This window comes from Lissotriton vulgaris, chromosome 5 (genome assembly GCF_964263255.1).
Source record: "Lissotriton vulgaris chromosome 5, aLisVul1.2, whole genome shotgun sequence".
Lineage (NCBI taxonomy): Eukaryota > Metazoa > Chordata > Amphibia > Caudata > Salamandridae > Lissotriton > Lissotriton vulgaris.
This window is the reverse complement of record NC_141693.1, coordinates 1,722,883,587-1,722,900,276: the sequence shown is the minus strand read 5'-3', so window position 1 is coordinate 1,722,900,276 and position 16,690 is coordinate 1,722,883,587. Positions and strand designations below refer to the sequence as shown.

The following is a 16,690-nucleotide window of genomic DNA, read 5'->3' as shown; positions in this document are numbered from 1 at the left end:
AGGAAAAGCATAACAACCTGAGACATACACAATGAAGGTTCGCCAACCAAATACAATAAGGCTGAAAGGGCAGACAAATAACCTTTAACAAAAAGGAGACACACTCTTTTGATAGAGGGCTCTAGTAGAGAGTTCAATTCTGTCTCAGGGGAAGTATCCAGGCCAGTAGCATTTTATAAGTCTACATACAGGCCATCACTAGTCTAATGAGGGAGGAGTAAATTGTCTCCAATAGGCACTCCATTGAGTAGTTTAATCGAATTTCAAAATTACTTTCATCAATTCTTTATTCCAATGATGCTTGTTATTTTATTTCTTTTTTCATGTATCAATCATCATACTATTATGATCATAGTATATCTGACAGTTTGTTCACATTTTCCCCCAATGCATTTCGGGCTAACGCCCTTCTTCAGGGGTCTTAATCTTGAAAGCAAACAAGTAAAGCACGTCTATGGTAATCACGCGATACAAAATGTTATACTTCAATATGGTACATATATCTTTGAACAGTGAAATAAAGACATGCATGGATTTAGTGACACAAAAACTCATGAGCATTGGTCAGGCGTAACTCAAAAACTTAAAAAGGTGTGCACGTGAGAGACTGTGACTACGTTACTGTAACGAGGTGCAAAAATCATGTAAGTCCGGTGCAGGAATGGTAAAACGACCGTGCCTAAATGTGCACTCAGTGACACGTTTTTGGACCTTTTAGACAAGTGACACCGGTGAGTATAAATATGGGTAAACTTAAATGTTACTGCCAAAAAGTGCAACGGTATACCCCGTATTACGCGATTACTAATTTCTAACCTGAAGCGTGGCTCTACGTTTATCGAAAAAGGCGTAGCATTGACGGGTACCTGGGATTAAAGGAGAAAGATTAATGTCAAATTCGAGGAGGTTACAAAAATACAAGGCTTGTGATATGAAGGTACACCATCCTTCTTACCCAATATTTATGGGCAGCAAAGCTCCAGAATCCCTGCGGAACGCTGAAAGCACTGTGTTTACGCAATGTAGTTTTTAAAAATTTTTTATCCCGGTACGTACTGAACGGAAGCCCGGACACGTGACCGTGAAGAAAAGTGAAGACATACTACGATCTGTAGTTCGAATCACCAAGAAGTGACTTCTCTTATCTCATACTATCACAACAAGCATTTACAATGCAATGGTTTCGCCTTTGGAAAAGTTAGAGCTATTGGCATTGTAAATGACAAAATTTGTATTTATGTGTTGGTTTTGATAAACCATAAATAAATGGCATTGTCATTTACATTGCCATTAGCTTAATCTCTCGCAAATGTCAGACCTATTGTACCCTACGGACGAGCTCAGCAGACAGCAATTACTACCACACACACACACCCAGAGCCACACACACCCAGAGCCAGCCACACACACCCAGAGCCAGCCACACACACCCAGAGCCAGCCACACACACACACCCAGAGCCACACACACACACACACACACACACACACACACACACACACCCAGAGCCACACACACACACACACATACACCCAGAGCCACACACACACACCCACCCAGAGCCACACACACACCCACCCAGAGCCACACACACACCCACCCAGAGCCACACACACACCCACCCAGAGCCACACACACACACACACACCCAGAGCCACACACACACACACACACCCAGAGCCACACACACACCCCCAGAGCCACACACACACACACACACACACCCAGAGCCACACACACACACACACACACACCGTGAGCCACACACCCACCCAGAGCCACACACACCCTCAGGAGAGCAAGCACAGTGAGGGGGCAGGGAAGCAAGCACAGCGAGGGGGCAGGGAAGCAAGGACAGCGAGGGGGCAGGGAAGCAAGCACAGCGAGGGGGCAGGGAAGCAAGCACAGCGAGGGGGCAGGGAAGCAAGCACAGCGAGGGGGCAGGGAAGCAAGCACAGCGAGGGGGCAGGGAAGAAGCACAGCGAGGGGGCAGGGAAGAAGCACAGCGAGGGGGCAGGGAAGCAAGCACAGCGACGGGGCAGGGAAGCAAGCACAGCGACGGGGCAGGGAAGCAAGCACAGCGAGGGGGCAGGGAAGCAAGCACAGCCAGGTGGCAGGAAAGCAAGCACAGCCAGGTGGCAGGAAAGCAAGCACAGCCAGGTGGCAGGAAAGCAAGCACAGCCAGGTTGCAGGGGAGCAAGCACAGCCAGGGGAAGGGGAACTAGGGGGCGGATGCCCATCATCTGCACTGGCACACCTCTGCTGTGTGCCGTCACAAAGATACACGGTACAGGACAAACATCAACTGCAACCTACGTGTCTGATATGCACACCTAAAAGGAACAACTGCACTCCTAACTCCAAAGTGCCAGCAGACACATACATCGTGTGTACATAGAGCCATTTCAGGAACCTTTTATTTAGCGCCACCACCTCACCTTCACACTCGGGCAACTCTCCAGGCGGGGCACAAGCTAGACATCCACTAGCAGCTTTTGAAGCAAAGAGGAGTATGTAGTCGAGGAGTACCAGCCATGTCATTACAGATAACCTCTTAAAAAAGTAATTTCTAAGTACTTGGAACCTGAGCAAAAAAGGGTCAAAATGAAAAAAAGTGCAAAAATGTAAAAATAAATTCATATAATTCAAAACAAGCGTAACTTTTGGCAGTGTTTTAAATGTTTGAGACTGCGTCTTACAACAGGCTTTTCACATGAAGAACATCAAAACCTTATTTTAAATAACCCTAGGAACCACGTCTGGGATCCCTCATGGAATGGATAATAAAAATGGTAGAGAGGCTCATCACAGAATGGTGCACGACTTAGCAGTTTTTCTACAGAGATCCACACACATCCCTGGTCGCCTGGTCCTCCAAACTCAGCACACTTTAATATAAAGAGATAACGACTTCTGCAAAGTTAACTAGGCAATGTGCGACACAACACACAAACCTAAAAGGATCCGTTTTAGGAAAGCAACTACAAAAACAAGGGACACAAAATAAAGACAGAAAACCAAGGAAGAGAGATGAATGAGATTGGACAAGGGTGTGTGTGAGAAGCCCTCGAGTCGCATTCCTCACTCTAACTCATCCAAGCAGTGAGAGGGGTCATCTCTCTTTAAACAAGCACCAACATCAACTCACTGCATGTGCAGGCAGCTACTTGCAAGCACAGAAATAGCCACAAAGCAATCCATATTCAGTTTGCATCCACCAACAGTATGTCACAGTACAGTTCTGCCATGATTTTGACTACATGCAACGCCCTCATCTAATCAAGCTTCGTGTGTTCTGGCAGCATAATTACCTTATCATGCAGCACTGAGGTACTCTGACTTCATGAGGATGCCGAATCAGAATCTGTCAGAGGGTGGCTGTGACCTCACCTCTGCCACCTTCACAGGTCCTGGATGCAAATAGGGCCCGCCTTCTGCAAGCTTTGCATGTTCTAGCTGCGTAAATGGACCTCACCTCTGTACTCTTCACATGTTCTTCTGCATCAATTCCCCAACCACGTCTTGTGTAGGCTGACTGCATTCACTAACCCTCCAATACAATCCTAGTGTGGGCCGCTTGTGTGTATGGACTTCGCCTCAACAGACATCACCTGTCACAGCTGCTTGCAGCAACCTCGCTCTTCAATACTGGCATGCTGTATCTGAATCCAGTAACCTCACAACTGATTTCTTGTGAGAGTCGGCCGCATTGTTGGACCATGCCAGCGCGATCTTCACACATTCTTGCGGCATGCAGCCACCAAACCATACAGTCCTTGCAAGTTCTGGGTGCACACAGTAAACTAACTACAGACTCTTGTGGTGACATGTTTGGGCCTTACATCTGCAATGTTAGTATGTTCTGACAGCAGACACAGTACACTCTTTCTACAATAGGCAGAGATCCTACCATGCAATCCTAGCATGTTCTGGCTGTGTGCAGTGAACTACAAAACCTTGTTTGGGCAGGCTGCATGCTGTGCCCTCTCATCACAGACCTCCTTGGCAGTAACAGACTTGGATCAAGCTTCATTTGACAATCATCTTGATTTCAGTTTGCCCAATAAGGCTCCCTGCAGAAAGCATACTGCTTGATAATATGGGATGCTCTTGTCAGGTATTGCCGTATCCACTTACAGTGCTGTGCACAAGAATGTACCGTGGGCACTACAGCATGAAGGCTCAACGGGACACTACACACCGTACTTACTGAAGAACTGAGCGGTGCACTCCCAGCTCAGCAATGGTGCAATGTGCTCCCTGTACAATAACTGTTACACACAGGACTATCCACTCTCCTCAAAACAGCATTACTGCTCCTCACAGCACTGGGATGTGCTCACCTCAGCATTACTGTTCCACCCAGCAGAACCCACCGAAATGATAACAAAAAGTTTGCTTCACACAGCACCACATTCCTCCCTGCAGCATTACCCCTGCACACAGCACTACCACCCTGCTCATCAGGACACCAACGTCTCCATACACAGCTCCTCGCCCTGTGCTGTAGGCTCATCCCTCACCCAGCTCTGTGCAAGCAGCCGTGTCTCATACAACACTTAAAAGCTGATGCTAGACTAGACAGCTTGCGCTCTCAGGTCGACTAGACCTAAAAATGCAGTCAAGTTGTCACGAGTATCTATAAAATGTAGAGCAGACATGGCCACCACTTTAATTAAGATGGCCATTATTATGTCAAGAAAGTTGAAAACACATTAAGGGTGTCGACCATATGCTGGGATTGGCCACCAGAACCCCAATGCAGGCAACCATAATGCCAGAAATAACTACCACTACGTTGATGTGGGCCATCACTGTGCCATCGATGGCCACAATAATGCCATGAATGCTCACAATATTGTAGGGCAACATTTATGTGAGTAGGCACTACAATGCCATGGCAAGCAACAATATGCCACGGGTGCTAACAATATGGCATGTCCACCAAAATGGCAGTGATTGCCACCATAGGGCTAACAAAGTCCATAATATACTAGGGACAACATTCTGCCTGTGGTGGCCATCATAATGTCACAGAGAATCACAATAATCTACCATCACCATTGTTCCACAGGCCACCCACCACAGACCAACATACATGCATACACGCTCACAAACGCAGACACACTGATGAGTACATGGTAATACCCACTCATACATGCATCCGCATGGTACTAGGTTTCTTTCTGGCCTTGTAGTCTGGCGAACACACGACCACCAGCACCCAGGTAGGAAGTGAATTGGTTGAGACGAGCTGGAGAAGATGCAAGGGCCCAGCAGGCAAGAAAACAAATGGCTGCCATGCATGCTGATCACCCCACCCATGTTGAGGCTACCTTTTTTCAGACAATTAGAAAAGGAGGCAATAACCTGGGGGCTCAACTGAGCTTCGGCCTGAGCCCCGGACAGTCTCTCCTACTCACACACACTTGGCCCCCTACCTCATGAATGTCGTTGTGCGAGAAAATGTAAAGCTCTTATCTCTTCCACATGTCTCCTCGGAAGTAGGAGAGCAGCAGAGCACTCTGATCCTCCCCCTTATGTTTTGTTGATGTTGTCTCTATGGAGTGGCCTCTACATGCGTGGACGGAGGTTGCTTGTGGGTAGTTGGGCAGGAGAGTGATTTGGTGTGTGTGCTAAGAAGAGACCGCATGAGGGCAAGAGGGGAGAGTGCGTTGTGTTTGCATGGTGTGGTAAACAATACATTTGTACAATTTAAACCACAGACCCAATTACATCACTGCACTTAAAACCCGAAGTAGCAACTTATTCCTATCATTGGATGTGTGCTATGCAAATGACGAGGGTCATGTAAAACATTACATTATATGTATGTTGATACAAGTCCACATGGGTGACAACATACATTTAATGATCAATTAGATGCAGCCACAATAGAGTTGCAACACAATTGTCCTGCAGGTGCCTCAATGGTTGTGCTGCTGCCGAGAAAAAAAGTGTTCCTGGCACTGGGCCTGATCCGGACGTACTATAATGTTTCACTAAAGAACAGCCCACACAACAGAAAGGCCAATGAGCCGAAAAAGCTCAAAAGACAAGACAGAGTAAACAGGTAAATGGACCACGACTGTGTAGAACTTTCCAATTCTGTCAACTTGGCCTCGCATACAATCAAGAACTTGGGGCATGAAACCAACTCAGAAATGCTCATATGATTACATCTAACTCCTACTAATCTAATCTACTGCAAAAAAAGTGAAGTAAATACATGAAAAACAGATATGATTTGAGAAAAGGGTGCTTCCAAGAGCCCCACAGACTGAACGCAGGCTAAAGAAGAAAAGTGAAGACAATCTTTAGGACAAAACTAGGCCAACTTGAATACACGAAGGAAACCTTGCGTACAGGATTGCTTTCTTCTGAGTGCAGCTTGACACCTGTTTTACACACTCTATTTTACCCTGGGAGGTGGAATGTCAATGCTTACAAAATGATGCTCCTGGGGCTTCGATGCCAGACTCAATTATTAGTTACAACATTTTGAAAAGATTCTGCAGGGCGTCCCTTGTGTCTTCTCTCTTAAGGAACCTGTGTATTTTACAGAAGTGAAATCCCTTCTGTTAGTGTGCTGAAACAGCTAGACAATAGACACAACGAAACACTTAAACAATTTGCCTTTCATCACATACTATGCCACCTCTTTTGTATTTCCGTGCTACATATGTTCCAATGATGCCAAATTCCAGTGGCGCTGTTGGTTCCAGAATGGAAAAAAAGGTCATGCCCAAAAGGCCATAACTGAGCGAAAGCGACACAACATTTGGCGACCATACAAGTTTTGGGTCTAAACTATGATCAGCACCTTTTTTGTACGGATTGTGGTGTAAGGGTGTCTTCGTTTTAAAGAGATTTGGTCAACTTTAGGGCACTCTAATTACAGATCTGAAGTTGTGTGACACCAGGTGCCAGCACCTGATAGTCTGCATAGCCGGTGTCACTCTCTGGTATGCGTGACACCCACATGCAGTCTCGACTCTGGCTAAGGGCACTCGGAAATTGAAGCTACTACAAGCCAAACTACAAGTCGCTGCATGCCAAAAAGTGCTCTTGGATAAAAAACAAAATCCAGATTTGGCTGAAAGCGTGACTCGAGTTGACCTGCGGTCAATTAGCAGCAGAGCAACTCTACTTGAATTACAACTTTAAATCAGACAGCGGGAGGGAGGGCAGGAAAGGCATGGACAGCGGGAGGGGGGCGGGGAAGGCACGGACAGAGGGAGGGGGGGCAGGAAAGGCACGGACAGCGGGAGGGGGCGGGAAAGGCACAGACAGCGGGAGGGGGGAGGGAAAGGCACGGACAGCGGGAAAGGCATGGACAGCGGGAGAGGGGATGGGAAAGGCACGGACAGCGGGAGGGGGGTGCGGGAACGGGCACACGGACAGCGGGAGGGGGGTGCGGGAACGGGCACACGGACAGCGGGAGAGGGGGCGGCGGGAACGGCCAGCACTCACCTGGACCTGGACTTCCTCCGGCGGCGGTCGGCAGCGGAATGACCAAAAGAAACCTGGACGAACAAAAAAATAAACCCCGCCCACCGCCGCACTGACGTGATAAAAGGGGCTGGATGAGAAAAAATCTCAGGAACGCCCACGAGTCGCCTCGCAGAATGACGGACGCCTCTCTCTTCCAATGGCTAGCCTCCATTTATGGAGCTAGCCAATGGAACAGAGGCGGGACTTTTGTCCATACTGGTAAACAAAAGTTTTCACCAGCACGAAACGCTGCTTGCGCAGCTGTTCGCCAGGCGAAACCTAAAAATGTTGCGATAAATTATATAACGTGTACGGTGATGTATATAATGAAAAAGAACAACTTACTTACCTGTAACTTTGGTTCCCCAGTATTGGTAACTTTTATAGATTCTCATGCTTTTGTATCATTCCCCGTCGCTGGAATGGGGGTTTCGGTAACAAAAATAACATAGCAGAACGTACAAAAAGAGAAAGAAAAAGGCCTAGGCCTCATTCTCTTTTGTAGCATATCCGCCTCTTTTTGTAAAAGAGACCAAACTAAGCACCAGCCAATCAGAAGAGCCTCACCCCATAGAACCCTCCTGAAGGAACCTCAGAGCTTCAGATTTTCGTAGCCGTTGTTTAACAGAAACCATAGCTGCTGAAGGCTGAGCTTTCCTCTGGGAGGAGGGTGGGTGCATGGGAACTATGAAAGTTACCAAAGCTGGGGAACCAAAGTTACAGGTAAGTAACTTGTTTTCTTGCCCCAGTATTGGAACTTACATGGATTCCCATGATTTTGTAGCAGAGTAGCTAGCATTAAGCAATAAAGCACATTTTTTGGCATAAATATATGAATATCTCAGTATGCATACTTTCATAAGAGAATAAGTATATACATATCGGAAAAGCCATTTGTACTAACATGAGATACAAAATGTGCAGAAATAGAAAGGAGGGATAGTAAGGAAAGCTCACCAATCAGTGGAAGAGGTTCCTCAGGACTGCCTGGCCCACAGCCGTATCCTCCTGAGTCAAGGATTCCAAGCAGTAATGCTTCGTAAAGGTGTGTACGCTGCTCCAGGTCGCAGCTCTGCAAATGTCTCTGATGAGTACTCCCGCAAAGAGAGCTGTGGATGAAGCAACGGATCTTGTGGAGTGTGCTCTGATCCTTCTATCCAGCGGTTTGCCGGCTGTTGAGTGGCAATGTAGAATGGCACTGAAGATCCATCTTGCAATACTCTGCTTTGAAAGAGGAAGGCCCTTGCATGGACCACCAAAAGCAATGAATAATTGTGAAGATTTGCAAACCCCTTTGGTGCAATCCAAATAAAATTTCAAGCACCTCTGCACTTCCAGAGAATGGAGTGACCTCTCCGCTGGTGTGGAAGGGTGAGGAAAGAATGATTTGAGAACCACAGGTTCATTTAGGTGAAAGTCTGAAGGCACTTTAGGTATGAACTTCGGATTAGTTCTTAAAATCACTGTATTTTTCTTGAACTGAAGAAAAGGTTCCTGTATTGTGAGAGCCTGCAATTCCCCAATGCGTCTCGCCGATGTGAGGGCAAGAAGGAGAGCCAATCTTTCATGAGCTGTTGGAGAACCAAATTCAAATGCCAAGAGGGAGGCGGAGGCCTCATTGGTGGAAAACCTTGGAATAAGTTCTTGAGAAATTGCTTGATTATTCTTGAAGAACAAAGAGAAGGTCCAGATGCAGACCACCTGTAGCGAGAGATCGCTGCTAAGTGAACTTTTATGGATGAATGAGCCAATCCTGTTTTAGCCAAGGACAAGAGATAAGGTAGAAGTTGATGGGGCTGAGAATAGAAAGGGTCCAGACTTTCTTTCCTGCACCAAATGCAAAATCTCTTCCATTTTAAACGGTGAGTTTTATTCGTAGAATGAGCTCTAGCTTGAGACAAAACCTCTCATTACATTTGAGATGGGAAGGTTCATGAATTCTCGCTGTTCAGGAGCCATGCCGTCAGGTGCAAGGATTCTGGATCCGGATGCCAAATCCGCCCGCGGGACATCGTGAGAAGATCCGGAATCGTCCACAATGGAAGAGGAGGGACGAGAGACAATAGGTGATGTTCCGTGAACCAGAACTGTCTCGGCCAAGCAGGGGCTATTAAAATCATCTTGCACGGCTCCGCTTTGATCTTCCTGAGAAGCAGTGGGATTAACGGAATGTGAGGAAAGGAGTACACAAATGCTTTTGATCAAGCTATCGAAAGTGCATTCCCCAATGACCCTCGATGGTGAAGCCTGCTTGCGTAAAACCGGCATTTCTTGTTGATCGGAGTGGCAAATAGATCTATTGAAGGGTTGCCCCATCGTTGAAAAATCTCCTCCAAAACCATCTGATTCAGTTCCCATTCAGGGATGATGGACGATATCCTGCTGAGTCTGTCCGCCTTTTCTTTTAGAACATCTGGCAGATGTTTTGCCTGGAGCGACATCTTGTGAAGAATAGCCCATTCCCAAATCTTCTGGGCCTCTCGAGACAACGGCAGAGATCTGGTACCCCCTTCCTTGTTTATGTAATGCATGGCCGTGGTGTTGTCCGTCCGGACGAGAACCGCCGACACCAGCAATCATGGAAGAAACGCCTGCAGTGCTAGCCCGATAGCCCTTTGTTCTAGGAGGTTGATGTGAAGAAAACGGTGCTAGGGCAACCAATGCCTGCTGACCTGAAGATCCTGAAGCACTGCTCTTCAGCCATCCAGTGAGGCATCTGTTGTTACTACTTGCGGAGCTGTATTGCTTACGAAGGATAGACCTTGGGAAAGGTTTCCTTGCTTCGTCCACCACAAGGCTGCTCTTTTCAATGCAACAGTAATCATCAATTTGTTGTCCAATGAGCCGTGAACTTGCTTCCATTGACTGTCTAGCTGTTCCTGGAGAGTCTGCATCCGCAATCTGCAGTGAGGTATGAGAGGGATGCATGAGGAGATCACCCCCAGAAGGGATTTGTAACGGCGAACTGAAAGACTTTCTTTTCCTTAATTGCAGAGCCATGGATTGTAGTTTCACTTGTCTTTCTAGGGATGGAAAAGCTTTGTTGAGTTTTGTGTCCAAGATGGCTCTGAGGAATCGCGATGTCCTGGACGGAATCAGAGATGATTTTTCTCTGTTGAGAGTAAGACCCAAATTTTGAAATAGGTTTGTACAAGCGTTGACAGCTTCCATCGCAGCTTCCCTGGACTGGGCCTTTAGCAACCAGTCGTCCAGGTAAGGGAAGACTTGAAAATTATTTCTTCGTAAGAAAGCCGCCACCGGAGCCAGCACATTGGTAAAGTTCCTTGGGGCAGAGCGAAGTCCGAAGGGCAGAACCCTGAATTGAAAGTGGCTCTTGGCTACTGTAAAGCGTAGAAACATCCTGTGAGCTGGGTGAATGGGTATGTGAGAATACGCATCTTCGAGATCAAGCGTGGCCATGAAATTCCCTGGATTGATGAGACGCAATATGTCAAGAAGCGAGACCATCCGAAAGGATTGGGAAATGAGATAGGTGTTGAGCTCCCTGAGGTCTAAAATAGGGCACCATTTCTCTAGCGTCTTCTTTACCAGGAAGAACCTCAAATAGAATCCTTCCCCTCTTTGAGAGAAGGGTACCAGCTCCACAGCTCCCTTTAAGAACATCTGATGAACTTCGAGCTGCAAGAGACGCAGATGTTTTGATGGAATGGCAGCATGGGGTTTGGATGGTAGGATTTGTATGAGCTCCTAAGTATGGCCCTTTCGAATGATGTTAAGCGCCCAACAGTCCAATGTTCTCTGTGACCAGTTGTGGAGGTATTGAGATACCCTGCCTCCTACAGATGTTGCTGTGTAGGTGGGTACAGTAGGCAGACCCAGAACGCCGCAATTGCCTCTTGGACGAATCACGACATTGGCGGTTCTGCTTTCCTCTTGCATTCGATCTAGAGAAAGACGGGGCTTGGCCTTGTTTTTGGTGATAGGGCTGACGGTATGATTGCGATGTCGATCCATAAGAAGGGTACCTTTGCTGTTGATATGAGCCTTTATATGTGTTGGTACTTCTCCCTCTGGCACCTCTGAAAGGAGCTTTCCGGTATTGAAGCGTACCAAGAGACCAAGCCTTCTCTGTATCCATTTCTTGGAGAGTATCATCTATGTGTTTACCGAACAATGCCTCTCCATCGAAAGGGAGGTCCAAGAACTTATTTTGGACCTCCGGCCTGAACCACGTCGCTTTGAGCCATCCTTGGCGGCGCAGAACCGCTGCACCCGCTAGTGAACGAAAAGCTGTAGTGGCAATGTCCATAGCACAATTTATCACTTCAGCCGACGTGGCTTCTCCTTCTAGCAGTATTTTCTTGGCTTAACCCTTTGCCTCCTGGTGAAGCTGATCCAAGTAAGGTGAAAGGTCACACCATAACTGGCAATCATATCTGCCAAGTATCGCTAAAGCATTTGTGGCCGGGGCCAGGAGACTAGCCATTGAAGATCATCTTTTCCCAGCGTTATAGAGTCGTCTGCCCTCCTTATCAGGAGTAGTAGTAAGGGGTGCCGAAGGGTTGCGGGACTTCCTCTCTGCCGCCTGCAATATCACAGAGTCCGGTTTTGGGTGTCCAGTCAAGGACGCCGGACCATCCACAGGTGCCTTATACTTCTTTTCCAGGCGTGGCAAGACCGGAACAACAGTTGCTGGATTCTTCATAGCCTTGAGACCCTCACTCCACACATGCTCCTCGAAGGGTATATTTTGGGTTACCGTCTTATATGGCTCCTAAAAGTCATAGAGGAAACACTCCATCTGAACGGAAGGCATAGGCAGCTGGAATCTGCTAGATGCTCTCTCCATTAACTTATGGAACCCCTGACATCCGCTGGGGGAGAATCCACCGGGTCTGGACAAGGTGACGCTGGGTCCGTGATTACATACTCATCCCATTCTAAACCCTGATTAGGTCTGCCATCAATATCCTGATCCTCATCCGAGGAATCATCTTGTACATCCGGTTGTGGTAAAGGCATAATCGGAGCAGGCGTTTGAGGCTGAGAGAACACCTGGGTTGGCAACTCTGGAGACACGACCACTGGAGTGGTAGGGGCAGGCAAAGCTTGAACTGCTGGGATAGAGGCAGGTTGAGATGTCACCTGAGAGAATCTGATTTTATAGTCCTGCAGCATGCTATGGAGATCCACCGAGAGAGGAAGGAACAGACACCATCTCTTGGCCTGTAGACTCCTGACGTTGAGAAGAGCATGGTAAGAACATTCACGAAGAAACTCGCCTTCAGAATCTGTTTCTTGACATTCTACTAGCAGTCGAGATGGGCTGTTCGCATACCCTAAAGAGCCCTTCTCATCTTCATCAGAATCCTCTTCTTCCTCTTCCAGCAACAAAGCGGGAGGCAAGGGGGCAACCCTCCTTGGAGACGTCATGTCCGGAGTCATCCTTTTCAAGGAAATAGTGATTTTCTGCGTAGACTACTGCATCGTCGACGGTACTGTGGTCGATGGAGAAGATACAGGTAAGGAGTCAAAAGGGAACTCCTTTTGACTGATGGTTGATGTAAATGTAATTCTTTCATTGATTTTGTTAAGATTCTGGATGGCGGAGATCAAAGCTGATTCTGATCCATTCCACAGGACGAAGATATCGTCGATATATCGCTTATAAAGGAAATTTGTAGAATATGATCAGTCTCAAAACGGTGCATGAAAATGTTGGCAAATGAGGTACCTTTCTGTAAAGTTTGTGTTTGAAATCCAGTAATTTGATGTTTTGAGATGTTTATGACTAAGGTGTGTGACTCCTTGTGTTCTTGGCTGTTGGTTCTGTGACAGACTTTCTTCTTGCTCCTGCTCCTCTTGGTTCTTCTTGTTCACAGATTTCAAACACAACTTTACAGAAAGGTACCTCATTCGTCCCTACATACCACTCAAACATCTTGTTAACACAGATTTGTGTATATATACGTTTTTGTGAAGCTTACAACTCTGACACTTTTTTACCAATGTTGTTGAAGAAACAAATAAAGGAGAAGAACCAAAGAAAGACGTGCTCATAGGATTAAGGAACAAAAGTAAATATTTACCTCCAATCAGCCACAAGGTGTTGGATGCTTTTGAGAAAGTGATTCTTAAAGACATCAATCAAATGTTCAAACCACCACGAACCAAGACAACCAACATAACGCAAAAAGAGAGATAAGCCTTAAAACAACTAGCTACAAACCCAGAAATACCAATACGTCAGGCAGACAAGGGCGGCGCCCTTATAATTATGGACACTGATTTCTATGAGAAGAACTTCAATGAACCCATTAATGACATTGAAACTTACATGAAATTGGATGGAGACCCCACCAAGGAATTTTTGAAAATCTTAATTAAAATATCATTGATACATCTGTGAACATGAGAATCATTGGTTCCAAAGAAAAAGAATACCTGATCAAGACTAATCCAGCCATTCCGTATATTTATATGATACCCAAAATACATAAACATGCTACCATGCCACCTTTCAGACCGATAGTTTCCACCATCAACTCTATACATGAGCTCATCGGCAAATTCATTGACAGACATCTACAGCCTATTGTTCAGAGATTACCCACGTACATCAAAGATACCACACACTTTCTAAATATATTGGAAGAACACAAGATGTTTTTTGTCACAAATATGATCATGAGTATTATCGATGTTAAATCGTTATATACTAAAATCCCGCATGATCTGGGTTTAACAGCCGTGGAAAGTGTCTTAGTAGAAAGCGACAAAGATGACGACTTGAAACTATTTTTGATGGAGTTAATTGATTTTACATTATTTCACAGCTATTTTCAATAGAATAACCAATTTTATGTACAGTCATCCGGTACATAGATGGGAAATTGTGCGGCACCATCCTATGCCGACATTTTCATGCACCGTTTTGAGACAGAACATATTCTACAAAATTCGGAGTGGAAACACAATTTAATCCTTTATAAGCAATATATCGACGATATCTTTGTCCTGTGGAATGGATCAGAACAGCTTAGATCTCCGCCATCCAGAATCTTAACAAAATCAATGAAAGAATTACATTTACATCAACCATCAGGCAAAAGGAGTTACCTGTTCTTGATGTCATGATTACCAATGACAGTGGATCACTGAAAACCAGTTTATACCATAACCCCAAGGACAGAAATAATTTACTTCATTACCACAGCTTCCACCAACCTTCTTTAAAAAGACACCTTCCGTTTACCCAACTACTCCGAATCAAAAATCGCCTCTGCCACTGAAATTTATGAGAAACACAAAGTAACCACTGTTTCAAAATTCACAGAGAGAGGATACCCAGAGTCCATCTTGAAAGAAGCTGTTGAGAGATTCCGGAACATGGACAGAAACCAATTGGTAATCCCGCGACACAAAAGTGAGGGACAAAGGTCAGTTTTTGTATCTAAATTTTCTACAAGAAGCTTCAGTATTAAGAAGGCAATATTAAAACACTGGCCATTACTAGCATTAGAGGATGATTTCAGAGGAATTTTTTTTTAAGTAATCCCAGGTTCGCCTATGAACGTACCAAGAACCTCAAAAAATTGTTAAACAATAAGGAAAATACAACAACTACAAAACATTGTGGTACCCTTCCATGCTATAACTGCAGTAACTGCAATGCCATAATTAAAGGGAATTAAATATCTCATCCGATACGGGGAACCGCCATTAAACTCAAGGGGAAAGGTACTTGTGACAGTCACAACCTAGTGTAAATGCTAAAATGCCCATGTGGACTAGTCTACGTTGGGAAAACATCGAGAAAAATAAAGACTAGAATCACAGAGCATAAAAGTAATATCAGACTTAAGAACACCAAATCCACCGTAGCTGTACACTTTAACCAATTCAACCATAATCCTAGCCAGTTACGCTTCTCCATTTTAGAGATGGTACCACAGTTGCCAGGTCGGGACAATCCTCAACATCTTCTAAGAAGAGAAATATATTGGATAAACCATCTATCATCTATACAGCCGAAAGGACTGAATGAACGTCTGGAACTTAGCTGCTTTTTATAGATTGTTACAGATTCTCTTCGTATACTGAGCTTATGAATGTTATAAGACACCTGATCATACACACTTATTTACACCGATTCACACATACTGGTCACACACACCCATCGACTTGTACACATCGATTAGCTTTTAATTTCCATCATTTTTTTTTTAGATTCACTGTATCTTGTCCTTTTCTGGTCCACTGCATTGTCACATAGTTCTTAGTAAGACTTCAGTTATAACACGGGACTTGTGAGTAGTCCCACTCTCGCCATTGAACTACTCATGGTAGTATGTTTTCACCTTTGATTATGGTCACGTGACCGCGTTCTCATTCAGTGAGCATCCGGCATTTTAATCGAAGGTTTTTTCACTTTTTTCGTTATAACCATCACCGTACGCGTTATATAATTTATCGCAACATGTTTGTGATCATATGAGATAAGAGAAGTCACTTCTTGGTGATTCGAACTACTGATCGTAGTATGTCCTCACTTTTCTTTATGGTCATGTGTTCGGGCTTCCGTATAGCACATACCGGGATAAAAAAAAACCCGACATTGCGTAAACACAGTGCCTTCAGCGTTCCGCAGGGATTCTGGAGCTTTGCTGCCCATAAATATTCGGTAAGAAGGAGGGTGTACCTTCATATCACGAGCCTTGTATTCTTATAACCGCCTCGAATTTGCCATTATTCTTTCTCCTTTAATCCCAGGTACCCGTCAGTGCTACGCCTTGTTCGATAAACGTACAGCCACGCTTCAGGTTAGAAATTAGTAATCGCGTAATACGGGATATACCGTTGCACTTTTTGGCAGTAACATTTAAGTTTACCCATATTTATACTCACCGATGTCACTTGTCTAAAAGGTCACATTTAGGCACGGTTGTTTTACCATTCCTGCACTGGACTTGCATGATTTTTGCACCTCGTTACAGTAACCTAGTCACAGTCTCTCACGTGCATACCTTTTTAAGTTTTTGAGTTACGCCTGACCAATGTTCATGAGTTTATGTGTCTCTAAATCCATGCATGTCTTTATTTCACCGTTCAAAGATATATGTACCATATTGAAGTATAACATTTTGTATCGCGTGATTACCATAGACGTGCTTTACTTGTTTGCTTTCAGGATTAAGTTCCCTGAAGAAGGGCGTCAGCCCGAAATGCATTGGGG

General features: G+C 45.4%; 1 protein-coding gene across 18 annotated transcripts in view; it reads right to left on the bottom strand.

The window, feature by feature from the left end:
• Positions 1-16,690, bottom strand: part of HDAC5 (histone deacetylase 5) — a 1,827,433-nt gene that overhangs the window by 592,068 nt on the left and 1,218,675 nt on the right. The window lies entirely within an intron of this gene.